At 44.1% G+C, this 25,756-nt stretch overlaps 1 long non-coding RNA gene across 1 annotated transcript; it reads left to right on the plus strand.

Annotated features, from left to right (window-relative positions):
• Nucleotides 1-5,465: 5,465 nt before the first annotated feature.
• LOC143438530 (uncharacterized) lies at nucleotides 5,466-13,509 on the plus strand. The gene is made up of 4 exons (XR_013107299.1): nucleotides 5,466-5,728; nucleotides 9,552-9,627; nucleotides 11,912-12,163; nucleotides 12,477-13,509. It is a non-coding gene; the product is annotated as an uncharacterized LOC143438530 (long non-coding RNA).
• Nucleotides 13,510-25,756: the final 12,247 nt, after the last annotated feature.

Below are 25,756 nucleotides of genomic sequence, written 5' to 3' on the forward strand. Positions count from 1 at the left end.
ACTTCCTGTGCTCTGTCTCTCTGCCGTGCTGAATCCCCCTCATAGTCTCTGGTATCAGTTGCTCACAAAGGAAACTGCTCTGTGTTCTTTTCCATGTCCTGTCATCATGTCAAAGTCAACATTCTGGAAGGACAACCTCCCTGTGATGTCTCCCCATCTCCACCCATCTCTCAGACCTTCAGCTCTCCTGCCTTAGTTCTGGTTGCTGATGTCATGAACACCACTCTCCTCTCTCCTCCTCCCTGTCCCTCCTCTGTCTTGCTTTGAGTGTGGAGTTGTCAAGACTTCTCCTCTCTTGAAGGCTTTATACTCCCATGTTCCAGTTCCCCTCGTCTTCACTTTCCATTCCAGCTTTGTCTACTATCCCTAGCCCCCTTCTCACGATGTCACACCCAGTAACCATAAAGCTCCCTCTAGGCCCCTGTGCCTGTGATGTCATCTTATACTCCAAACTGACTTCTGTTGTCAGGAAGTCTCCCTGAAATGCATGCTGGGTCAGCACTCTTGACATGAGGAAGTGCCATGCTTCCCTGTTGGCACACTCTGCTGCCTATACGCATGTCACTGACAGCGACAACAGCTGCTACTGTGGCTGAGCGGTCATGAGCCAGGCCTGGGACAAACACTTTATTCATCGAATATCAATCACAGCTTCTCACAACAGTGTACAGAGTGGATATTGATCTCTCTCTTTACAGATGAGGAAACAGTGAGAATGCGTGTGTGTTTTACTGACTTGTCCAAGATTTCCAGTTAGGATAAGGCAGTGGTTTGACTGCATGCCTCCTGATGCAAGTGCTAAAGCTGCTTTCACAAAGCTTGCACTTGCAGTTTTGGTCTAATGTTCGTGGGACTGTCTGATCTAAACTCCCTGCTTGGTATCTGTAATAGGTGCCTTCTACTTCAGAAGAGCCAACCTCTGCCCCTCACATAGCTCATGCCAACTCTCTCTTCCCCACCTTCATCCCACTGGAGTCCTCAGCCTAGGAATGGTTTCTCCCTTAAGTGCTGCTGATACAAAAGTTACTGATTCTAAGAAAGTTCAGCTCCATCCCAGATTGCTCTCCAAACAGTGAATGAGTATTCCCACTTTCATCTATGACCACTGGGCTGGAGAGCAGGCTTAGTGGCTAAGGGCACTGGCCGCTCGGTACAGAGGACTTCTGTTAATTCCCAGCCCCCACATCTCACAACCATCTGTAGCTCCAGTTCCAGGGAGATCTGATGCCCTCTTCTGGCCTCCACCGGTAACTGCATACATACATGGAGACCAAGCATTCGTTCACATAAAATTAAAATAAACCTTTACAAACACTTTTTAAAAAATATTATCAGTGTTCTGTAACTTAGTTTCATCTCTCCAGTTGGACATGAAATTGGAGCAGAGAGAAAGGATTATGTAATCGCTCTACAGACCCACAGAACTATTAGGATTTGAATCTGGGATCTGGAGCTGTGGGACCAGAGATACTATTTGTCCTGTCTAAAACTGAGTTTCCTCATCTGTAAAAGATAAGAGTCCTTATTTGGCAAAGTTGTTACACCGATTTTATAAGATAAAGACACAGAAAGCTCTTTCTGGGACCAGCCCTGTGTTTCTTAAGTACCCATGAGTTTCCCTTCCTCTCTGAGGGCAGGGCTATGACTCACACTTTAAGAAGTATAACAAGGATGTAGCATGCGTTTTCAGTTGTATAACAGGGGATTGAGTTACACTGAAAGAAGTAGGAGAAAAAAATATCCCAAATGTCCAGAACTCATCTATCACTCTGGAAAGAAAGAAGTTAGAAAGAGAGACTAGATTTGTGAAGTATCTGAAGTGGGAATGGGTGGGAGAGAACACAGAGACTCAAGCAGACATGTGTGCATGCGTCCTCCTGGCAGCCCAGAGCTGGAAGCCACCCAAGCATCTGCTGGTGGATGACGGATAAACAAAATGTGGAGTGTGCAAATAGCAGACTCCTTCAGGCTTCAACAGACAAGAGACCACAGTACGTAAGGCCTATGTGGATAAATGTTGAAGACAGTGTCTCATGCATGGAGTCACTGACAAAAGGGCAAGCGATGTATATATACCACACCTGGGTGCCTCCGGTGGTTAAATGCACAGAGAAGGAAGAGAGAATGATGGTTTCCAGGCACCAGGGAGGAGAGAAATGGGAAGTCACTGTTTAATGGGAGCCAAGTTTATTTAGGGTTAAAAGATGGTCCCAACTGCACCTCACTGTGAGTGTTTAGCACTTGTGACCTGTATACCCTTGTCAGCAGCAGGATAACACTTTATGATATATATATATATATATACATATCATAAAGTGTATATATTAGGACATATATATATTGTCCTAATGAGCAACTCTTGAAAAGAAGAAAAAGGCAAAGAGAATGGGACTCTTTCAGATTTCCACTCAGAGGCAAGAGAGGAGCCACCTCCCCCCACCCAGTAAACAGATTCCTGGGGATGCAAAGGACACAACTACAGCTGCATTTGTCATTGCTTCATCCATCTGGCTAGTTCAAAGTACAGGTGACATGGGAAACAAAAACCCAACTGCCTTATGCTCATAAGCAGATATTTACTGGCTGAAGTAACCAGAAGAGACTGTGGCTTTCAAACTTTAACAAGCATTCCACTCAGTTCATAGGAGCACAGGTGACTGGAGCCTGCTCCCCTTGTATGGCAGGACTGGGGTGGGGCCTGAGAATTTGTCTCTAGCTGCTGCTGTATTGCTGGGTTGCACTGAGAACCACATGTTCTGACACACTCGGACACCTTCTATGTTCTCAGGGCTTAGACACTAGCTCTCTCCACACTTTGATGCTTCCTTCAACCTGTCAATCTGTACATCAGGTAGATCTCCCCATGATCACTGATGTCTACCCTGAGAGGAGTCTCTTTCACGCAGTGGTGTGTGGCTAGCATGCCAAATGCCAGCGTTTCAGGAACAATCTTAACTGGATCGCTTTTGAATGGATTCCTCTCACAATCTCATCACGCTGGCTGGGTGTGGGCTGTGTGGATTGATTAGTGGGTGCTGCTAAGGTTGTGGTGGCTCCAGCTTCCTTGGAATCAATTACCTGATCCCCGAGGGGAAGTGAGAAAAGGAAGAAGACTGAAGGGACAGTCTACCCCAGAAGAAGGGATGCTTGAGGTAGGGAGAGGATATACCACACATGCATGCTAAGGAGGTTAGAAACGACCCTTAAATAAGTGAATAGGGCTGGCACACAGTTCATAAAAATGATAGATGTACGTCTTAGTTTTGTTTCTTGTTGCTGTGGTAAAAAATACCCTGACAAAAGCAACTTAAAGGAGAAAGGGTTTAGTTGTTTCATGATTCCAGTCCATCATTGTGGGGAAGTCAAGAGGCAAGTCATGCAACATTCACAGGTGAGAGGGAGAGAGAGAGAGTGAGGAGAGAGAGAGAGAGAGAGAGAGAGAGAGAGAGAGAGAGAGAGAGAGAGAGAGAATGTGCACCTGCTAATGCTCAGAACACTCCTTCCTCTTCATCCAGTCCCCGGCCCACCATGTGAAATGGCTCCCCCCACACTTCGAATGCCCACAGTTCAACCTAATCTAGCTGCTTCCTTACAGAGATTTTTCTTCCTGGTGATTTTACATTGTGTCAAGTTGAGCATCAAAACTACTCAGTACCTCCTACAAGACTGGTGACCTGAGTTTGATCCTTGGGATTCATGGTAGGAAAGAACCAACTTCAGGAAGTTGTCCTTTGACCTACACTTACAATCTGTGACAAACACATCCAGCCCTGACACAAACACATCATACACCCACACAATAAAACATTTGTTTGAACCCAATGAACTCCAAATTATTATAATCACAGGAGTGATGTGATTGGTTTCTGGATGATCTCTCAGGCAAACATGAAAGATGGACGGTCCCATGTACAGTGTTAAGAGAAGAGTTGGCTCTGGGTGGTTCTCCTCCCTTGCATGCTGCCCTTTAGAAACAGTAAATCAGTTGGATGTTCCACACCCCTCCACTAGGCTCTACCTTTTCTTCCTCTTTTTTAAACACTTCACCTAATGTGTTTCATTCTTTATCTTTTGTTTATCTACTCTGCTGAGAAAGCAGCTCTGTGAAAGCAGGAATCTGCCTGTTGCATTCAGCAATATGTTCCGAGTACCTAGGAAAGTTCTCAATAAAACAGATGCCAGAAGAATGTTCATTGGATAAAAGATTTGCTATGAGAACTCACTGTTTGTGACTGGGCCTTTGCTAAGCTGATCTTTTAGTTTGAATCCTCTTATACCATTTCTCAAACTTTCCAACTTTAACCAAGGCTTCAGCTCTGTCTTGGGCCACTTTTTAAATCACTGGTAGCACAATAGAGCAGATATGGTGTGCTTTAAAGAAAAGGCCTATGTCGCATCTTGCAGTGATGTCTTTCTTGCTGGCAGCACACCCCAAGCAATGGCAGGAAACAGTAGGTGTGTGTGTGTGTGTGTGTGTGTGTGTGTGTGTGTGTGTGTGTGTGTCTGTTTGTGTGTGCATTCTGATCTAGCTCTCTCTTTCTACGAAATGACTAATGGTCAATGGGAATTCTACAATGTTGCTTTTTTCTAAGTCTAGACTCTTCCCAGAGGCCTGATTCCTAAACCTCATAGTCAGATAGGGCTCTCCTCTTTACTAACCACCTACAGTGGAGATTACATTTTAACTGAGTTTCAGATAGCACACACCCCATTCAAAGCAAACTCACTGGAGCTCTTCCCTGATGGCCAGCCAGAAGCTTCCACCATCGTGCTGATTTTCCTCTTATGGCAGTCACCTCTACACTGCCCAGAACAAGACAAAAGTACTATATCTTAGTCATCAAGAGCGTATGTACCGGTATTTGTATTTGTGTGGCCTGTGGCATCCACCTGTCACAATGTATCACAAATGGTGTGTTCTCTCCACCAATGGTTACTCAGTATCGGCCAGAGCAGTGTTACTAGTTTACACACTGCAAACCAAGAGAACAGCATCAGACCTTGGGTTGCCAACAGATGCTTGTTGAATTCATGCACTGAAGTGTGGTTCCCCATTCCACTTTCTCCCTTAGGGTGTCCTGGCACAGCTGAACACCAAGCTGGAAGGCTGAAGGAGAGTCCAGAATGGGTGGGGTCTGTAAGATCTGGTCCACCCAGGAATGCCAAGGGAAGATAGGGGAAGGCCTTCTCTGAGGATCTTAATGTTACCGCTGTCTTAGATGACATTCAATGAAACAGCTTGTGCTCATATACTTCATTCAGGGTGAATCACGGCTGTATATGAACCTTGGAGACTGGGAAGGGGTTATTCTTAGGGTAAACTTTTATTGGCTGATGCTTAAGGTTCTGAGAATACCTCATTTGCATGGAGAGGCAATCCAGGAATACCAAAACTTGCTGAGCAGGTTCTTATCTGAAGAGAGGAAGTCAAACCTGTAAGTTTTTCAAGGACTATGTGACATTCCTCAGGTCTCTGCTCCACAGATCAGACAGAGAAGAGGAAGAAAAGGGAGTCCTCCATTTTGCCCTGTGTTCAGGAAAGCTGTGCGAACATGCTAGACTACAACTTTAGTATGGAGGTGCAGGTGTTAACACCAAGGGACAACGACGAAAAGAAATCAATACTTCCAGTTTGCTGTTTGTTACCAGAAGGGACAAGGAGCAAGCACGACCACCTGTAGTTGGAAACCACGCAGCCATCTTTCCTGATAACAACAAACAGGAAGTGGTATGGCTTGTTTGTGTTTGACCTGTCCTACTTCTTTTTAAGTGTGTATTTGCATCCATGTTCATACATGTGCATGTTCATATTTGTGTGTACATGTGGCTGCACATGCATCCATATGTAAGTGAGTATGTAAGCCAAAGGACAACCTCAAATGTCTTTCCTTGGGTACAATTCACCATTGTTTGTTTGTTTATTTGTTTGATTTTTAGACAGGGTCTTACATTGGACTAGAGTTCGCTAAAGTAGATGAGGCTGGCTGGCTAGTGAACCCTAGGAATCTGCCTGCCTCCACCTTCCCAGAACTGGGGTCACAAGCTTGCACCACCAGCCCAGACTTTTTACCTTTTATGTTTTATTTTTCCACTGGTTCTGGGAATTGAACTCAGGTCTCCATGCTTGCTGAACTCTCTCCCTGGCCCTTACTCCCCCTGATTCTGTCCCACTCACACTAACTTGCTCTCCTAATCTATCATTAATGACAAAATGTCCCTGCAGCAACTCTCACTGAAGAGTCTGAACTCTGTGCTTTCAACACAGGTGGATGTGATCAAAGAACAGCACTAAATCGGTTTCCCTGATGGCTTTGAAAGCATTGCAGTTGCTGCAGAGCTAGTCATCAAGCAGGCCTAGATTAGCGGTGGCACGCCTGCCAGCCAGCCTCTGTAGAGCCACCTACCCTGGGCCTACCTACAGGACCAGCTTGGTGGGGCCACTTCCGAGCCACTTGGCAGCTCAGGTTGTCACGAAGACAGACTTATAGCTTCCCTGCCCAGCTAAATTCTCCTCTGCACAGCTCAACTGCTAAGATTCTTTTTTCAGGCTCTACCTAGATGAACCATCTGGCATGGTAAGTTTCCTGAAGCAACTATCTATGCTTATAAAACTGCGGATCTGTTGCTATCACTCTAAAGAATTTTTGACATCCCAACCACAATATGCTGCATTTATGGCCGGGGTTGGGGGCATTAAGTTTGGGGTTTTATTGTGGCAGCACACAAAGGATATTGCTGGCAGTTCTAAGACAAAGAAATTCTGGGAACTGAAAAAGAAGCCTGGGAAGGTTCACAGAGGACTCTGATCTCTCAGGTGAGACATTCTCATCAGCTAACAAAGCAGGCAGTGCCTTCAAAGCCTGCTCAAAGCTGTTCTCCAGTACCTTCCACCTTCGAAATCCCCCTTGCCCCTGGACTCCTTGAGAGTTCTGTTTGTTTGATTCTTGATGCAGTACCTGGTGTTTCATGATCCTCCACTTCCTTCTCCTAACCCTAAATTCAACTCTGGGTAATTTGAGAACAGAAATCACAGTGGTATCTCACTGTAATCTTCATGGTGCACAGCACAGTTCAACTTCTCAATTAAAATACATGAATTATCACCATTAAAAGCCTTGGAGGTGCAGGAACTTATCGATGATGGAGCCTGTCATCTTTGCACAGGACATTGTAGTAATAGATATTTAATACTGAACTTGGTCTACATTCTCTATGAAAACTGATCTGAAGAAGTACCTGTCAACAACTTCCTGGGTTCATTTCTTTGCAGTTTGATAGGTTATTCTCAGGCAGTCAGAGAATGGTTTTATCTTTATTAAAAACACTAATATTTCATAACTTAAATTGACAAGTATTTATTGAATGTTACCAATTTGTAAAACATAGGTCTAGGTGATTTAAGAGTACAAGAGAAATATAAGGACAAGCAGATATCCTTGTAAGCACAAGGATCCGAGTTCAGTTCCCCAGAATCCACATTAAAAAGCTAGACATCGTGGTCCATGCTTGTTATGCTAGTGCGAAGAGAGCAGAGACATGGAAGGTTCACTAGCCAGCTGGTCTAGACTGCTAGGGATGTTCCAGGCTACAATTAGAAACCCTGTCTCAAAAACCAAGGTGGACTGGGTTTGTAGCACAGTTGATAAGATGCTTACCCAACAAGCATGGAGTCATCGTTTCTATGCAGCACTGTATGAAACAGTTATGGTGGTGTACATCTATAATGTCAGTGCTTGGGTGGTAGAGGCAGGGGATCTGAAGTTTAACACGTAAGGTTGTCTTCTGCTGTCCACATGTGCACAGGAACACACACACAGTATATGCACCTGCAAATACATGCACACATACACAAAAAACCTTTTTCAAGTTAAAATAAAAATACAAGATACCCCCTGCCTTCAAAGAATTTAGCCTACCAGAAGACAGACACATGTACAGGCCAATGAGGTGAAAGGTGAAATGATGTAAACACCGTGGAAAAGCTTCCTGAAGTCCATGGAAACACAGGAGCCACCGAAACATATAAGCCAGGGATGGAAATGAAGTCATCCAGGTTGAGCAAGCGGCATATGGTTGTACTATCAGCTCTCAGGAGGCTGAGGCTGGAAGACTATAAGTTCCAAACCATTCTGGGTCACATAGTGAGATTCTATCTCAGAAAGAAAATAAAATCATACAGTCTAATACTCTGAGAGAGACTTAAATCCTCCCCATGAAATCATCAAATGGTCGTCCTATCTAGCCCATGTTTGATTAGCTGTAGTAGGGACTCGGTACCTATTGACTTCTAGTGCAGTTGATGCCTTAATAGTATCACTGGATAGATGCAGAGGTATGCTGGACAATCCACTCTCCATTGTTCCCAACCCTGGACATCTACCTGTCTTAGCCATCTGCCATCATGGTAAGTGGGCAGGCATATTTGCATCAATGTGGCGCTCTCTATGGGTACTTTTAAAATATGAACAAAACGGAATAAAAACAATGAGATAAAGATAGGATGCATTCTACTTTTCAAATAATCCATTTTATTAATGTTACTCAATCTCTTTGCTCTCATCGTAATTATGATATTACTAGTAATGCCTCATTTTCAACGCATGGATTAGCATGGTAACTCCACACTGTCATTAGTTCAGTATTCTAACAAGGCCTGGTATTCTCTTCACGTATTGCTAATGCCAGTGGATGGAAATGAACGTTTCAAATTGTCTTCTTGATTATACCAACTGTGTTTGGGCAACATCTACCTAGATAGGAGGTTTGTCTCATTAATGTGGCTGACACAGAGCTCATTCTGAGAACTGGAGATGGCCTAGCTCTGCCTCTTCCTTGATGTCTTCCTGTGCTTCCCTTTATGATCTGCAATCCCCATGGGGGGCTACTTTAAGTTAAATCAAGATAATATCCCCCCAGATAAGCAATCTGCTGCACATCCCAATAACTCTGGAAGGCCAGCAAAGAGCTAAGCTGTGTCTGTTAGCTTTCCATAGTACAGAAACCTGCTCTTTCCTGCAAACGCTGAATGAAAGGTGTTGAATACCTGATGAGTTATCACGTCCATGTTTCTTCATTAAAAATCACTGATTCTAATTTATTGTATGCTTCAGGTGTAAGGGGCAGAATGTTACAGTTGGATATGAAGTGTCCTTCCAGGGAGCCTATATCCTGAAGGGCTGGTCTCCAGATAATGGTACTATTTTGAAAGTACCATTTGTACTTGGAAACCTAGTATTTGGAAACTTGGGAGGTGGGAGCTGGTTGGAGGGGACAGAGATAATATACTCCCAGGATCCTCTTCTGTCACTCTCTGTTGCTTGTCTGTGAAGAACTAGAAGACAGCCTCCATGACATACCCTGCACTGTCACAATGATCTGTCCAAGAACAGGGGGCAGGCAAGCATGGGCTGAATGTTCTGAAACTGAAAGCCAGAAGGAATCTATCCTCCTCAGCTGTTTGTGGGAATTATTTTGGTCAAAGCAGCAGACAATGGCAGAAAGCTGTATCTCAGAGACAAATGCTGAGAACGCCCCATGCTTTGTCTACACAGGGAGACTACAGTCGAGTCTTCCTACAATCAATCATTCAAGTCTTCAAATGTAGCAAACATAACTATCAAACACCGGGTAAGTGGATAAGTAGCAACTAAAACATTGTCTTTCCATAAAGAGTTGTTTTAGGTCCTGAGTCTCCGTGTGTGTGTGTGTGTGTGTGTGTGTGTGTGTGTGTACCATGGCTTAGGGAGACCAGAGCCTTGTTTTTTATAAAGAGTGTTTTAAGTCAGATCATCCACCCCTACTCACTAAAATTCCATCCCCAATTCCCCTGCACAGCCACGCTGGAGTCTCAGGGCTTTTCAATAAAACCTACTCTATGCTGTAATCATTCCCCACCCCACACCCTAGGTCTCAGAAGTCTGTGCTGAAAATGGTAGCCACTGATGGACCTGAGACTCTGAGAAGACAGAGAGGACCAGAGCAGGCTGAGAAAGATAGGGTAGGATGGGCTGAGAAGGGGTATATGAGCAAGTTTTACCGAGAAAGATTGAAACTCTTTACAATCCCGCTGTACTGCAGGACTCGGGAAAGTGACTTGATGGAAAGCCTGGCTGTCAAGGAAGTTACAAAGCTGTAAACAGCATTTCAATGAGTGGTCTACTGATCTGGGTACCATTTCTCCTTCTGTCTTTTAAAATATTGCCTATCTGTTCTCCTAGTCACGTCAGCCATTAGCTGACACTGCATTATAGAATTGGAAACTCTAGTCTGAAGTTGGAAAATCAGTTCATCCAAGGTGAACAAAAAGTACACCTGTTCCTCGAGTCTAAGAACACAGTTGAATCATTATCTCTTATTTGGTGTAAACCCAGACTATGTTTTTGTCTCAGCCAGGATGCTACTGGGAGAAGGGACTTCAAAGGATTTTTTAGGTCATTTTGTATCTCAGTACTCCCAATTTACATCTGTGAACAGGCTTGACCCAGTACACCTCCCTGAAAAATCCTGACTAGTCATAAGGCAGAACAGTGGACATTCCAGCTCACTTATTGAAGCCACTCAGAAGAAATGGGGACATCTCCTGCTGGAGAGCGTGGAGCACAGACCCTTTCTCCAGGCCAAGGAGAAGGACAAGGACAGAGTTCATTTAGTTTAGTATAAATATTTTAGTATGAGACAAAAAATAAATTAAAAATTAAGCTGAAAAGGAAAATTAAGATGTAGCATTATCAAAAATACAACAAAAGAATGATGTTTCGAATGTAGAATTCTAATAGAAGTATTGGCTCCCATTCCTCCCTGTTACCTGACTGATAGGGTCACAGTCGTTCTTGGGCATTACCTTCCTATTTATTTATTTGCTTATTAAAATGTTACACATGTGATTTATGTGTGAGAAAATACCTATGTACGCGTGTGTGTGCGTGTGCGTGCGTGTGTGTGTGTGTGTGTGTGTGTGTGTGTGTGTGTAAATGCAGGCATGTGTGTGCTAACACACCGGTGTAGAGTTCAGAACCTTGAATATTGGCTCTGCCCTTCCACCTATTTTGAGATGAGGTGTCTTCGTTTATTTATTTTTTCTGTGTAGGCCAGACTAGCCTGCCTAAGAGCTTCTAGGAATCCTCCTGTCTCTGACCCCCGTTTCCTCATAAGAGCTCTGCAATAGCAGACGTTTGCACTACCTCACCCAACTTGAACTCAGTATCTGGAAATTGAGATTCGGGTCCTCATATTTGTCCAGCAAGCATTTTTACCATCTCTGTTTGCACCCCCTGCCGCACCCCCCACCCCACCCCGGCCTCTGCCTTTCAAAGCGCTATCTCTCAAATACTAGAGAAAGACACACATGGGTTGAAAAGCCAGCCTTTAAAACGGTTTATAAATATCTCAGGGAAGAAAAGAAAGGAATCAATTACAAAACCAGGTGCACCGGCAATAAGCTACCTGGCGTATTGTCCTGGGAAGCCCTCTTATCTGGGAATCAGGCTTTGTTGATCTTGAGAACACGTGTGGGATGAAGTGTCTCTACTTGTCTATAAAGAGCAACATTTCTTTCTGTCTCTGCAATCCCTTTCGCAGTTTTCTCACGATGTTCGTGCACTCCGATTTCGTGCTTATTCAATAACAAAACTGTTTCCTCTCTCCTTGACTCTTGGGAAGAGAGATTCTGGTGTAGGTGGGTTTCTTTCTAATTCTATTTCACCAACACAAGGCATCCATTGCAAGTGAGAAGCGCCCCCACCACTGACACCCACATGCTCTCCTTGTAGGAGAATCTCCAGGCAAGCTAATTTATCTCTAGAAGTTTCTTTGGCAAGTAGATGTAATTGTGACCCACCCACCCCCTCGAAATGATAGCTTAGAGTCCTGAACTTAAAATATAAAGGTTTTTGGAAATGAATTTTTTACAAAGGTGATGACATTAAATAATGTTTGTGAGATGGAGTCTCCTTCAAGATGACTGATATCTTTATGAGAAGAGGAAATGTGGACACAGAGACAGACGCCCACAGAAGAAAGATGAGAGGAAGCAAAGGCAGCCTTCTTCAAGACAAGGAGAAAGGCTTGGAACAGATCCTTCCTCCACGGCCTTCAGGAGACAATCTGATAAACAACACCTGGATACAGTCTCCTCAAGAACCAGAGCACATGTAACGTCTGTGATGTGAGCCACTTACTGTGTGTTATTTTGTTATGAAGTCTCTCACCAATTAATATATTGATATGGAGTCAGAGCAAGGACTATCCCTGCATGAATTGAATATAAAGTGGTGTTTGGGTGCCATCCACGAACACCACCATCTGCCACATTGCCTCCATTCCTGTTCCTACAGTTCTAGAGGCAGTGGTGCGTCTGTGCCTTGTGTTCTTTCTTAACTCCACATAGCCTGCTCTGTGAACATTGGTTAGCTCTGAGATCAAGGTGTGAGAGGCCCTTCTTGCTATTTTTAAATGAATTTTGTTTATATTTTGTGCAGGTCCCTACAGTGGCCAGGAGAGGACATCAGATCCCCTGGAGCTGGAGTTACAGGAGGTTGAGAGGCACCTGCCATGGGTGCTAGGAACTGAACTCTGGTACTCTATGAGAATATGGACACGTGACTACCAAGCCATCTTTCCAGCCCCAGGACCTTGTATTTTAAATCTGTCCTTGAAACAACTCCTACTGAACTTTATCTGTCACGTCAAATGGCTCTGCTCACTGCCCCACAGCCTTGGAGCAGTGATAGGTTGAAATATTAACTCTTTGGGAAGAAGATAGTGCTGCTTATAATTTACAGATGAGAAAGTCATGGGGTTGGGGAGTGTTGCAATTCGCAGCCATCCCAAGGCTGCAGGTCTAGTAACTCGGTTTGTGAGCTGCCTTATTGTTCTGTACTAAGATAGATTCAAACACCGTTCACAACACCACATCAGTGGTAACACATCTCCAGGCATTTCATCTTAGCTAGAGACGAGCATCAGCTTCAAGTTTTAAATGAGAAAACGAACCTTTATGGGAGTCAGGCTCAGCTTCATCAGAAATGTGCACTGTTCCAAGTCGATTCAATTTTCTCTAACTGTTATTTATTCGGTACTTCCTTTATTCCACAGGAGTAAATACACAGCACGTTACCTTATATGAAGGTCACTGTGCCTTGGTGAACCAGCTACACAACAGTACCAGGCTACAAAGAGCAATAGCAGTAGCCTAAAGAAGAAAGATCCAGGCAATGCAGGTGCTGATTAGAGCCAACACAGTTGTCTACTTCAATCCGTTCCCTCTCTTACTCCTTAAGAGACACCCACCACGCTGGTGCTTGCTACTCTGGGAACTGCAAGCGAAGACTAGATTTTCTACCTGCCCTGCAGCCAGATGTGCTTGTGTGGCTAAGTTCTGGCCAATGAAATATAAATGAAGTGTTATGGGAAAGTTTCAAAATATCAAGTCTGAGAGTGAACATGTATGTCTGGTTTGGGCTCTTCTTACTTCATGCTGACTGGAATAAAGGTGTGAGGCCATGTTGGACAGCAAAAAAAAAAAAAAAATAATAAAATAAAAAATAAAAAATAGTAACTCGAAATGTATTCCAGGCTGTTCTTGAACTCATGATCCTTCTACCTCAGTGATCCAACTTCAGAATTACAGGCACAGACCACCCACCAGTGGAATGGAATACTTTTTATTATTCAATTGTGTTCCATTAAAATTTGTTCATAAAAATTGAATAGTGATTAGTCTGGCTTATGAATTCACTCGGTAAGTGGCCATCTTCCTTGTATGTTCATTCTTAAGGGTTCAACGTGTTCCTTCATACCTACCATGTACCTAGTCTGAGAAGGTCTCTGCCTTAGATAGAAGACATGTCCAATTTGGATCTAGAAGCAGAGGTATAGACATTAAATTGTAAACTATACTAACATTAGAGACATAAATGTGAAGTCAGGACAGTCACTAAAACTATTATCTCTGCATGGAAAAAAAATGAGAAGAATAGGTAAGATTGTCAGAAAAAAAAAAAAAACAAGAAAAATTACAACACAAAGGAAGCAATCAGGAGTCCCTGGTGGACAGAACACAGTGTAAATGCAGAGGAAGGAAGGAAATGAGTGGGAAAGGAGCCAAGAGCCAAGTCCCGTCATCACAAATGCTGCCGTCAGGGCGGGCCACCCGTGGGAACCTTCAGTAAGCAGAGACACATGCCCATGGTTGTGCTTTAACTTAAGAATCATATAAAAAGGCCAAAACCCTGGAGGTGTACCTCTATGGGAAAGAGTTTGCCTGCCACTCAATTCTGAATACTTAAAAAAGTGTGTGTGTGTGTGTGTGTGTGTGTGTACGTCCCCCAGGAAGCAAGAGTCTGAGAGCTGGTCCCCAGAGGCCTGCTTAGGTGTGAAACAAATGTTTAAGAACTTGGACCTCCTGTGTCAGTTGAATGAAGGGCAGGAAAGGATCATGAACGAAGCCAAGAAACTTGAAAAAGACTTAATAGACTGGACAGACGGGATTGCCAAGGAAGTTCAAGACATTGTTGAGAAATACCCACTTGAGATTAAGCCCCCGACCCAACCCTTAGCAGCCATCGACTCTGAGAATGTGGAGAAGGACAAGCTCCCTCCCCCACTGCAGCCTCGGGTGTACGCAGGGTGATGGCTCGCTCTTGGCCATGTTCATTTGGGGCTGATTTCAGGGAGTGGCTGAGTTCCGCTCTTCAGGTCTGGAATATGAATTAACTGCTTAAAATGTCAAAGTATTTTTAAGGTACAGATTTAGGGATTGTTTTGTTTTGTTTTGTTTTCCTAGTAGGGGAAGCTTAGAAAATAATAATGTACTATTTATTTGAGTTGGTAGAGTAGGTCTGTGTGAATTCTGTGTTACTCTTTTATGTCCTCCTTGATTTTCCCATGGGCTTCCTCTGTGGTAGACACTGTTGTTCGTTTTGGGCAAACACTGCCTTTTTTTTTTTTTTTTTTTAAAGGATAAAACAGATGCTATAAAGTCTATGTTGAAATGAATTCTATGTTTGCACACTCTCCCGGTGTGAAATAATTTTGTAATTGTAAAGATAGAAGATAATGTTAATAAGTAAATATGTAAAATTGTAAATATGTAAAAATAAATGGGGCTGGGAGGGGTGGTGTCGGCGTGCATGGCATTTCAGGGGCTGATGTTTTTTTTTTTAGGTGAAAATGAAATCTATTCAATGCTTGCCTTTAGTACCATCTTCTTTGGTTTGTCCCACTAAAAATTATCTAAAACATTTGAGCTTTAACAGGACTTTGGCACTAACTGCCCTAACTCTGAGGTTCTTTTTGGTCCATGTTATAAAGTTGTGACACCAACTTTTAGGTCACATAAAGTATTGTTCTGGAACCCTGGGGAGGTGGCTCAGTCAGTAAAGTGCTTTCCACACTGATGTGAGGACCCAAGCTCCCTGTCCAGCCCACATGTGAAAAGCCAGGCATGGTGACACACACTTGGAACAGCACTATTGGGAGGCAGAGACAGGCAGGTACCGGGGGGTCAGGGGGCTCGCTGACAGAGCAACAAACAAGCAACAAACCAAGATGGACGGCTCCTGAGAAATGACAGCCAAGGTTGACCTCTGGCCTCCACATGCCCACATATGTGCCTGTGTACCTCTACACACGTGTACCACACACATGAACACATGGAGTTGCTAATTAGTGCATTTGACTTGGAACTGTGCTTGTAGCTTCCTTTCCCTTATTCATCCAATAAACTTCACCCACAATGTTGTGGGCTATTGCAAAAATAATAAAATAAAATAAAATAAAAATAAAACTTGGAGGGAATAGAAAAGTTAGCCTAGAGCTGGACCTGAACAAAACAGGAAAGTGTGCAAGGATCTGAGCCCCTGTGACTCTAGTTAGGGACATAGAAGGAGCAAGGGGACAAAGACCAGAAGGTTGTGTGGCCAGAAGAAAAGGAGAGTGTTCATAGACCATGCAATGTTAGGGCTCTAAGTATGTATGTATGCCTAAGTCCTGAATGCTACAGGAGCCACACTTTCTACCCTGTTCATGAGCAAGCAAGTTCACTGTGGCTTCCTAGAGTCACTAGATCTCTGCTGTGGTGGCAGAAAACACTGTGACTCACAGAGAACACGGGAACAGAGTACAGAGCTAGCCTTCTGCCTCTCTATGGCTTCTTACCACCAGTTGCTGAGCACTGGATAGGGAGCAGACATGGACACAGTTTGGTCCTTAGTGTCTTGATGACATTTTCTAGACATAAGGCAATGGTTTTTGGTTGGCCTCAAAAATGTGCCTAGGAAAACAATGGTCCTCATCAGCCTTAGTAATAGATGCAAACACTGGCATTTATCAGCAAATTCATACCACAGAATTCCAGAAAGAACACTGAAAGTCTTCCAGTTACAGTGGCCAAATATATGATTTTAAACTAAGGTTTGAGTTGATCAAAGACCCCTTTGCAAACATTTGAGTGGGGTGGAAGTAGCCTGGTGACGTTGCTTGGATGTACAAAGCACATCTCTATGGAGCCAACTTGATGTGGCATCATTACTTCTTGGACGGTCACCTTCTTCTTAAACATCAATTTATTGCCAAGGATTCTTGATACATCCAATCTTGTATTCACCACAATAGCGTTACCAAGGTAATGCATCAACGTAAGACTCGTCTTTTTTTCTACCTGACTCCAGATTGGCGTTCAGCTCACTGTGCCAAACAATAGAAGCTGAGGCTCAAGTCCTGGCCTAAGAGTCTGAAGACTGGGAGTCCAGATACTACTGATCAAGTAACTGTAGCCATGGACCCTTTATTCGCCTCTGGCCTTGCACAGGACAATTTGTCTCTTCTCCAGCCTCTTGAATGTCTCATGCTCTGTGCCTCGCTTCATTCACTCCTTGGAACATTCCAGACTTGACCTTAAAAGCAGCAGCTACTGTGGGTAAAATAGGCATGATCAATGGGATTGCTCTTTCATGCAGCCATCAGCAAACAGTAAGTCGTTTCTAAATGGAATGCCCAGGGAGGTACACGCTTGAGAAAACCTACAAAATAGAGAGTTGAGAATATACAGGCAGTTCTCAAGGGCTGCCTTCCTCCTTGCATGAGACCTCTCGGTGGGATCTGTGCATTCTCACTGCACACTCACTCATTGGCCTTAATTTCATGTGTCTCTCCAGCAACCACCTATTGCTTCTTTACTTATTCTAAGTTTATAAAGAAGCAATCTGCAACTGCGTGCACTGCTCTCTCCTTTCCCTCTTTACCTTCACCATCCACCTGTCCATTTGCATTTGTTCAACCTTCCTTTTCTTTCTGTACAGCAGGCATTGTGCTCAATGGTGTGGCTCCAGAAGATGAAGGGCACTGTCTTTGCCCCAGTGCACATGGTCTTGGGGAACAAAACACATGGCACAGCACAGAAAAGAGCATAGGACGAGGAGAGCAGTTACTTGACTGCGAATCCTGACTTTCTTACCCAATTATGGCCTTGGAGCAAATGACTTCACCTCTCTCCTCTGAGCCAGTTTTCTTATCACTGCAATGGGGTTCTTCATAATATCTACCCTCTACGGTTTTTACAAGGATAGTAATGTGTATAGTGCATTGCTTAACAATGGAGTGTATTTCCTGTTACTACTATAACACAAAGAGCTCAGGACCGTGCTTTGGAACCCATGGGCACTGTTTTTAACTGGGGCCAAAGAGGGAAACAGTGTCTGGAAAGGTTTCCTGCAATAGAAGAATGGCCTAAGATGAGACTTGAAGTTAAATTAGGAGCTAGTTAGAAAGGAAGGAAGAAAGGAAAGAAATACTAAAAGTGCTTCAGGCACAGGCCCCTGATGATAGAAAAATAGAGAGGAAGGAGTCCACAGCATCTTTGAAAGGAATTAATATTGGTGAAGTGACAATTCATCTGCAGCCTCTTTATGTCCTGGGGCAGCAGAAACCTCAGGTCTTCACAAAGCAATGGAAGACTCTGTCTCTATGTCTGTCCTTTCTGTCTGTCTGCTGCCTGTCTGTCTCTGTCCTCACCTGTATGTCTGTCTGTCTCTCTCTCTCTGGTGTGTGTGTGTGTGTGTGTGTGTGTGTGTGTGTGTGTGTACATAATGAGGGTCATGTATGTCATAACATAGGCTTGGAAGTGAGAGAACACATCTGTAGTTTGTTCTCTCCTCTCGCCTTTACATGGATTCTGGAGCTCACACTCAGGTCACCAGGATTGCATGGCAAGCACCTTACCCACTGAGCTTTCTCACTGGTCCTGTGACAGTCAATTTAGTGTGTCAATTTGACTGGGCCAGCCAGTGAGTTGTCCAGATAATTGGACAAACTCTGCAAGAATGTTTCCAAGTGGGGTTAACATGTGACTCCATAGAGGTGAAGCAAACTGTCCTCTATCAGCTAGTTGGAGATCTGAATAGAACAAAAGGACTGAATAAAAAAGAATTCCTTCTTTTTGCTTGATTGTCTCCAATCCAAGAGTTGGATGCAACCCTTCTGCCTGTTGGCTCTGACTTAGTTCCGAACTTACATTATCCATTCTCTTGGTACTCAGGCTTTGGCTACACCACTGAGTCTCCTGGGTCTGGATCAACAGTCTCCAACATCAAGACACATGAGCCCATTACTATCTGTCTTGAGACCCTTCTAGTCCCTGCTTCCCCAAAGTTATACAGCCCCAGTTCCGCTCCATTCTGTAAAAACGAGTGTTCTCCATTATGACAGGAATGAATCTTTTCATCGTACCTATTTCTATCATTAGATAGAAGACGTCACAAAAGATGTAGGCCATTACAGTTTCAGCTTTGGATCCCTGGGACCTAGCAAATAAGAGGAATTCAGGCCCTGAGTGCTGAAATGCTGAACATAAATAGGAAGATGAAGATGTAGAAAGATGCAAAGGACAGAGGAAGAAGGGTTGAAGCTGCACACTACAGGCTCCAAGGCAGTCTTCTCTTTAGATGTTGTTCGACTTAGCTTTCTACTGCTATGATAAAACGTGATGACCAAAAGCAATTTGGGGGAGGAAAAGGTCTATTCACAGTCCATCACAGAGAGAAGTCAGGGCAGGCACCTAGAAGCAGAAAGTAGATGAAGCACAGGCCATGAAGGAATGGGCCTTGCTGGCTTGCTCCCCAAGGCTTGTTCAGCCTGCCTTTTTCTACAGCTGAGGCCTATCTGTTCAGGGATGGTGTCACCCTTACTGGGCTGCTCCCCATCAATCATTAATCAATGTCCCACAGACTTGCTTAAAAGTCAGTCTAATGGACACATCTCAATTGAGGTTTCTTCTTCCCAGATGGCCCTGTGTTGTATCAAGTCAACAAAACCTAAGCAGTAGAGCTGTCCTGTTAAATAAACATGCTGACTGTCCTTACGCACATACACTGTGGCCTTGTTTTCATAATATTTAGTCTTGTAAACATTCTTTTCAGTTTCCTAACCGGACTTTGTTGGGTGACTTTTCCTCATGTGAGGTCTTCAGTGTCCGTTCATTCCAGATATGGTGCCAATGAGTGACCAAAGAAAGGATTTCTACCAAAGCCTATGTGGACCCGATCAGTTTATTGGGGTTGTTTGCATTGAAAAGCTCGCCCCAGCATGGTTGATGATTCAGGAAAAGCACATCCCTGGCAGTGCCCAGCCCAACATGCTGCAGTTTAACTAAAGACAGACTCCTACTCACCCACCTCCTCCTGGCCCTCACCCCCACCCCAGCAGTATCATCCTGGGAAGGAGCCTTATGAATCTTGTAACTTCCAAGCTTTCTGAGTCCTTGGAGCCACTCCCAATTCCCTTCAGGAAGGGAGGTTTCAATCTGGAGAAAATAGTTACACTGAGAGCCTTGAAGAGCCTTGGGTGATTTTAGAGTCTGAAAAAGTTTCAGAGACTGGGGAAAGTTCCAGAACATATGTATTCTGTCTGGTACTTCTGGGGCCATTGATTCCCATGACATCAATTTTTATTGATATCGATATGTTGGCATGGTTTAATGTGAAATTAACATTTTAAACATATAAACATAAACAAAGAATATTCTCTGGTCTTTTTTCAATGATGACTAAACACATGTTCAGGGTTTTGAAAGCCAAATTCTATAACCTGTACAGTGTGAAAACACTTCATGGAGTAGTTAGTCTGGCTTTGTAATGAAGCTTGGCAAAATATAATGTAGAGATTAAAAGAGAAAGCATATTTATTTTTGGCAGTTGACAGTCTAGGCCTGGTGAGTTTCTTATCCTGACTCCTATTAAGTAAGAGGAGAAAATGCCTAAATATAGGATCTTTAGAATGAAACTCCAGAGGGGATAACAAGAGTTGGTTTCATTATGTTAAAGCAATGCTAAGACCAGAAAAGAAAGTGCTTGACACTGTTAGACCGTGAAGGCCGTTGGCCTTAGTGTTTTGCTGCTGAGCAACTGGGGAAATGAGTTATTTCCACTGGGGCCCAAAGCTGCAGGTTTCTCCTATGACTCATCGGTAAGAAAGCCTGGTATGAGGAAGGGCTTTGACGCCTGGTGGCCTCTCTCTGTTAACCCATCAGTGTAAAGCCAGGCTGAAATTGCCATTTTATATGTACACATAGGTAGCCACAACACCTTCAGACCAATTCTTATTCTCCATTCTGCAGGCTAATGGAAACACTACCACCTTAACTTTGGGGAGCAGTGAACACAGATTCTTTTTTTCTCCTCTGTCTGAGTTATGCAGGGGTCAGCTGAAGAGATGCACACATACTCCTTGTTCCCACAGTAGCGGCTAATGAAGGCATGCTATTATTAGCATTAATGGTATGCACTGGGTAGAGAGTTGGCTAAAGTCAGAAGAACCGATATGCAAAGTGGCTCAAAGCATCTTTATGTCTTTACGCAACGTGCATTGTAAACCTATGTTTATTTCCCTATTGCTTAACTTACTTTCACGGTCTTTCTAACTTTCTAACTTCCACTCTTTTGAGCCTGCGAATGTTACTGTTCAATACAGAGGGTGCTCGTAGCTCCAGGCTCCAAGCTTCTTCATTTTTCCTGACATTATCTTCGGCCAGAGCAGGTCTTATGTCTGGCCTTCTGTGAAGCAAAGCAAGCTCTGAAATGGCCGGCTCTGTGTGGGTGCATAAATGCTCCCTGCAAAGCCACAAAACAAAAGATGTTTGCTGCAATGTTTTCCAAATCCAGGAACAGAGTGGCTAAAAAGTCTTTTAGTAAAAGGTGGTACGCAGATAAAGCTCAGACTTCTCTGAGTCAGTTAACAAGAGATACTATTTCATTTTCAGTGAGAAAGCTGGTGACTTTGTCCCATAAACCCAATGGAATTTAACCATTTCAACTTGGAAATAGAAAATTTTTACTTGGGGGGAAAAAAAAAAACCCTGTACTAGCTTTTGGTAAGGGTAGATAGTCATGACAGTATAATGGCTGTCCCTTGCAGCTGTATGGCTTGTTCCCCACCCCACCCCCACCCCCCTTTTTTTTTTTTTGGCTTTTCGAGACAGGGTTTCTCTGACTGTCCTGGAACTCACTCTGTAGACCAGGCTGGCCTCGAACTCAGAAATCTGCCTGCCTCTGCCTCCCAAGTGCTGGAATTAAAGGCATGCGCCACCACCGCCCGGCGCTTGTTCCCTTTCAAAGCCCTTTGTCAGACATTTTGCCAGCTCTTTCCACAACTGTGACATAGGCAGGTAGGGCAGCTCCCAGAATACAGCCATTGCTTAAAGAAGAAAGCTGGGCTCCAGAAGTCACATGACCCTTGCTTGTGTCAAACAAGCATATTACCTTGTGCACTCCAGCAGGGACGTGCTCCCTGTGCTCTGTGGGCTCCTCCACACACCCCCTCCCCCAATCCCGGGGATTTAACTGAACAGCAACAACTCTGCCTTCTCCATTAGTTTCCTTGGAAGCTGGCAAAATATTTTGGCATCTCCATCTGATAAAAATAAAAGAAGTTTACAAAAAAAAAAAGATGCAGTTTCTCAAGCAGGGCTGCTAGATGGTGTAAGGGGTGAGGGGAGGGAAGACTCTACCAAGGGGTTCTGTTATAATCTTTATTAACTGAGCACTTTCAAAGGGGCTCTTACATGATAAGATTCCACAATGAAAAGGCCCCTGTAAAGGGTCATGCCCAATTCAAAAGCACTACTTCTTAGAACATTTCATGGAGACATTTACTTGATTAAACGAATGCTACAAGAGATGCAGGTTTGTGAATCAGAATAAAGAGCATCCTTGGCTCGTGGCATAGATTCTGTTCAGTCCTCTCTGCTGTTAGGAAATGTGTCATATGATGTTCCTTGCTTGGTTGGGAAAGAAAGGATCTCCGGCAGAGGGTTCTGACTAAGGCCTCTCGGGACACTGAGTAGGCTTACCTACCACAGTGACAAGGAAATGCAGACAGACAATGTTTGGCTGGATAACCACAGGGGTTCCATCTAGGAGACCAAAAATATCTTTTTCTTCTCCCATGCGGCCACTGAGCATGCCCAGAATTGCATTTTGCTTCCTGCAGATTCTAAGTCCCCTCTCTCAATATATTTCCCCAAATAAAATCACTTTGTTATGTGCCAGTCTATACCCATAAAACATCAAACACAAAAAGCATGAATTCTAAAGAGGCCTTAGAGTGTCTGCTTCCATGCATTCAGTTAAGTTTAGGAGGGAATGTCCCAGAGAGGTGAACCCAGGATAGATAGATAGGTAGGTAGATAGGTAGGTAGGTAGATAGATAGATAGATAGATAGATAGATAGATAGATAGATAGATAGAGCTACATTGAAATCGAACAGTTCTACTAGGCACAGGAGATGTGGCTGGCGGTAGCGTCTGGAACCGACAAAATGAGGTTGAGCTTTGCCTATGAAGGCACCTACATATAAGGATACTCCTGGCAGGACTAGGTCTAATAGAGTCCAAAGATATGGAGGAATGTGGCTCCAAAAGTTCCTAAAGATGGGGTCACTTCACTCCAGCATAGAAGAAAGTCCTCAGTCTGGAGTATTTTTCCTTATTGTTTCTTATCTGTCCCGCTGTGCTGTGTCTGGTTAGTCAAAATTTAAAGGCATACAAATGAGAGGCCTATGGACAAACAGTGAACGATACATTGCTGTTAGAGCCCCAGACAGAACTAAAGAGAGCAACAGCCTCGACTCAGCAAGCGCTACAGTTGCCAGGAGCAGTCCTTGTACCTGTCTCTGCAGCCCAGGCAGTCTTTACTATTCCCATTTCATAACTAGGTAAGTTGGCTCAAATACAGATGAATAACTAAACTTGTGTGAGGAGAAAACGAGGCAGCATATGCAAGCCTAGCTTCCTGCCAAGCTCTGCTGACTCTAGGCACTCAAGAAGGTGAGAGTTTTGGGTTGAAGAGAGAGAAAGACCTGTAATAGGAATTGAGATCATCCATTGTGTTCCAGCACACGGCAGTTTCTCTCTCCTGGCCTCCCTGCCCAGTCTGTGAGACATTGGAAATCACAGAAGACAAACGTGCAGAGGAAGAAAGAATATCAAAAGGATTCCTAGGGAGCTTCATACACACACACACACACACAAAACTGTACCTCTGGTGGCCTCCCCTCTGTTGACCATAAAATAGAGGGCAAGATCTCCTTGCAGGTCAACATCAACAGCAAGTGCTGCCCAGAATAGACTTGACTGCTCATCACCTCATCAAATTACACTACCACATTTCAATCTCTGCCCGTCCGTCTGTCCATCCGTCCTTCAACTGCCTAGTCACACCTCGGCTCCACCCCACTCTCCTCTCTCTCTCTCCTGACCTCTTTGTGGATTAGCTCACTGGCCTGGCTCAGTTTGTACTTCCCAAACCAGGATCCCATCGCCTCCCTCCCAGTCTGTGAAGGTCCCTTTGGTTTCTTCCTCTGATCTTTGCAGGACACACTGCGCCTGCTGTCTTTCAGGTTAAGAATGAATGTCAAATGAGGACAGCTGACACCAGGAAAGCAGCTGTCACGTCATGGTGTCATGGGTGCACAAAGGACAACTTTCAGTCTCTAAGGCTTGCACTCATTCTCAGTGTGGCTTCCTGGGCTGGCACTCAGCTTCCTGAGTCCCACTTTTGTTATTTGCATGATAACTACAAAAATGCTCAAAGTATTGGGAGAAGTTAACAAAGATGATGGCATAAAACACTTAGCAAGTGGCCGCTATTGAAAAGTTCTAGCTATTATTACTATCATTGTTTCGTTGTAACACAGATCTTCCCTCATTTTCTGCCCCCCACAACACCATTTATAGTCTTTTTTTTTTTTTTTTTTTTTTTTTTACAAAATATAGATTGCCTCAGTAACCTTTACGAGTAGGTGTGATCAGCCCAGTTTGTGAGAAGACAAAGTCAAGATAGGTTATGTAACTTTCCAAGGTCGGAACATTCAGAAGAAAAGCAACTGGGATGAACGAGTTCTCTCTGTTTCCCACTGTAAACAACTGCAGGTGCTTCTAGACCACTTTCTTTGCTAGGGGCAGCACAGACACATGGCAGAATGTGGGGACAGCCAAATGTGACATATGCAGCCACACAGGCAATTACAGAATAGCAGGACAAATAAGTAGATAGCCAGAGTCTTTAGGGGAGGACTGGGCGCAATACTCCAGAGCCTATAACTTTCCTACTACCATAGAGCTGCTAAGTTTAAGCTAAACAAGCACCGTCTTCTACTCGCTGGACACACTAAAGGACAGAGAGAGTGATGAGAATGGGGGCAGAGGGATCTAGATATCTTAGATAAACATCTAAGGTGTGGGACTAGCCTGAGCAAAGGCTTTTGGGCTAAAGGTCAAAGGCTACATGGTATGGAAGAGCATCAGTAAGTATGGGACCAGAACAAGAAGCCCCTTGAAAGTGATGCTGAAGTCAAAAGGCAGCCATCAAAGGGGCAGGTAAATATTAGAGTGCTTTTGGGTGGCAGTATGTGTGTGGAGGGTAGAGAGGAAAAAGACCAGAGAGTCTGTCTTAGCCTATCTCATGTGTGCGTACGTAGAGGACAAAGGTCAACATGGAGTACCTTCCTCTAATTTTTGATAAGGTCTCTTATTAAGCCTGGATCTTACCCTGCATTCCTTGGGCAGTTCACCTCCCTGAAGGAACATTCTGCATCGCCCTTCTGCTTATCTGCAGCCTTAGCTGTGGAGGAGAGCACTTCTCAGAAGTCTAAACCAAAGGTGGGCACAAGTACCCATGCCTTTAATTTGCCTCTAATCTAATTGGCTTCTCCATTGTTTCTACACCCCCTTCCACCAAGAAACCTAAGCATGACTCAAAGGTCACGCATTAGTTACTCTTGCATTCTTATGACAAAATACCTGTGGCATTTGAATAGGAAGGGCCCCCATAAGGTCTATATTTGAGTACTTAGTCATCAGGGAACGGCACTGTGTGGGAAGGATGAGGAGGTGTGGCCTTGCTGAAGGAAGTGTGCCACTGTGTATGGGCTTTGAGATTTCAAAAGCTCATGCAAGGCCCAATTCATATTCATTCTCTCTCTCTCTCTCTCTCTCTCTCTCTCTCTCTCTCTCTCTCTCTCTCTCTCTCCCTCTCCCCCTCTTCTTTTCCCTCCCCCTGTCCTTACCGCTCCCCCTCCCCCACTCTCTAATGTCAATGGATCAGGATGTAGCTCTTAGCTGCTGCTCCAGTACCATGTGTGCTGCCATAATAAGAGAGTAACCCTCTGAAACTGTAAGCCAGCCCTGAATTAAATGCTTGCTTTCATTAGAGTTGCCTTGGTCATGGTGTCTCTTCACAGTAATAGAATAGTTACAAAGACAAGACC

The sequence above is a fragment of the Arvicanthis niloticus genome, chromosome 25 (assembly GCF_011762505.2).
Source record: "Arvicanthis niloticus isolate mArvNil1 chromosome 25, mArvNil1.pat.X, whole genome shotgun sequence".
Classification (NCBI taxonomy): Eukaryota; Metazoa; Chordata; class Mammalia; order Rodentia; family Muridae; genus Arvicanthis; species Arvicanthis niloticus.